The sequence below is a fragment of the Mastomys coucha genome, unplaced genomic scaffold (genome assembly GCF_008632895.1).
Source record: "Mastomys coucha isolate ucsf_1 unplaced genomic scaffold, UCSF_Mcou_1 pScaffold22, whole genome shotgun sequence".
Classification (NCBI taxonomy): Eukaryota; Metazoa; Chordata; class Mammalia; order Rodentia; family Muridae; genus Mastomys; species Mastomys coucha.
The window spans coordinates 131311220-131313286 of NW_022196905.1; the positions used below are offsets into that span (position 1 = coordinate 131311220).

Genomic DNA, 2067 nt, shown 5'->3' on the forward strand with positions numbered 1-2067 from the left:
AGTGTGGGGGGGGGGTCTTTGGGGGAGGAAAGGTTGGGTGGGAGGAGGAAGAGACAAGAGTGAGCCAGGTGGTGTGGTGCACAACTTTAATCCCAGCACGTGGGAGGCAGAGGCAGGCGGATTTCTGAGTTCGAGGCCAGCCTGGTCTACAGAGTGAGTTCCAAGACAGACAGACCTTGCTGGGGGTGGGGCGGGGTCGGGGGAGAGTTGACAGTGGAAGATATACAATCAAAGTACATTACTCAGCATATATACCATCTACCACGAAAACATGCAAGAGCACATTCTAAAAACAGAAAAACAGAATGTGATTTGATTTTTTTTTTTAATTTGGGTGGCACTGGGGATCAAACCCCGGGGTCTCCGGAATGTTTGCAAGCCCTGAGCTATATAGCACCGGTCTATCTATGGTGATTCTGAAAGAGCGGCTGGGAGAGAGCTGAGCAAGTAACAACAGGCACTGCTCTCATGGAGGACTCTGGTTGGCTTCACACTACCTGTCTGAGTTGGCTCGTGACCATCTGTAACTTCAGTTCCAGTGGATCCGTAACCCTCCTCTGACCTCTGAGGACTCCCGCATGGATGCAGTGCACATACGGTCACTCAGGTATACACGTGTACTTTGCTAAGTAATCGCCTACCCCATAACCTCCTGCCCACCCTCTTCTCTGTTCAGGCAAGCATTCCCACAGATGTATGTTGCCATCTGGTTAATTACAACTCCAGTAAAAAAAAAAAAATGGCAGCAACCCAAGCTGGGTTATTGCCACCTCTGAAAGACAATGAGGGCCAGGTGTGCAGTGATTGTGTAGCCTGCTCCAGACCCTTGGTTCAACCGTGGTGGGGGCTGGGGTGGGGAGTGACACCAGGAAATCATAGAATAGCCACACTATGGGCTACCATGCTCAACTCAGAAAGAAAAGGCAGGAACACCGGGTGTGTGGTACAGAAACCATCTTGGGAGGTGGAGGCAGGGGGATTGTGAGCTCCAGACAAGTCTGGAGTGCATAGTGAAAGGGAGGGGGAGGGGAGGACAGAACACAGAAGGTGGGGAGGAGTAAGGAGGAGGGGATGGAAAACCTAGGTAGAAGTGGGTCACGGGGGCAGATCATTGTCAGAGATGCTGTCCCAGGCCGCTGTCTGTCTCTCTTCCTTGGTTTCCTAGGCTCCTGCACCACACCATCCTGTGGCGATGCTCCGAGCCCTCTAAAACAGTGAACTCAAATAAATACTTTTCCCTTCAGTGGTTTACATCAGGGATTTGGTAACTAATACACAAGGCTTAGCGGGGGATCTTTGAGATATCCGAGCATGCCCACAAAGGCAACCCCAAAATCTTCTCTCCTTCTCCCACCCAGCCATGAAGTAAGCAACAGCCTCCTGTACCCTGGCGCTTTGAGATGCTCCACCTCACCAGTGATCCAGAAACTTCTGTCAAGATAGTGAACACACATGCATTCGGAGCCAACCTGAGTTCAGTTCCCAGTATGGACGTAAGGTGGGTCCAAATCGCCTGTAACCTCAGCTTTGAGGAATCTGGCTTCCCCTTCTGACCTCTGTAGATAACTGTATTCATACATATACTCTCCCATACACACACACACACATATACATACACACACATACATAGACACACACACACATGTGCACACACACAGTCATAAATAGAAAAAATTTAAATAAATAAATCTTTTGTGTTATTAATATTATTTGAGACTGAGACAGGGTTTCCATGTATATCCTTGACTGTCCTGGAACTCACTCTGTAGACCACGATGGCCTGGAACTCGTAAATTCACCTGCCTCTGCCTCCCGAGGGCTGGGATTAAAGGTGTGTGCCACCACTGCCTGACTGTACCTCTCTTTTTTAGACAAGGTCTCTCTCAGTCTTTTAAATCTGTCCTGACCACTGTACTGTTTACCTTTGACAACTTGAAAGTAATTAGAAAGTGTATTTTCTTTGGTTGGTGGCTTGGTGAGAGGGTGGAGGAGTGTCTTCATAGAGGCAAAGGAGAGGAGGGAAGGGGGATGGGATGGGGGGCTTGTGGAGGAGGAGGGAGAAGGGGG

At 49.4% G+C, this 2067-nt stretch overlaps 1 long non-coding RNA gene across 1 annotated transcript in view; it reads left to right on the top strand.

The window, feature by feature from the left end:
* LOC116068582 overlaps positions 1-1612 on the top strand; it is a 2603-nt gene extending 991 nt beyond the window's left edge. The window contains exons 2-3 of the long non-coding RNA XR_004109628.1: positions 534-607; positions 1359-1612. This is a non-coding gene — a long non-coding RNA (uncharacterized LOC116068582). The remainder of the gene's footprint in view (positions 1-533; positions 608-1358) is intronic.
* The last annotated feature ends 455 nt before the right edge of the window (positions 1613-2067 follow it).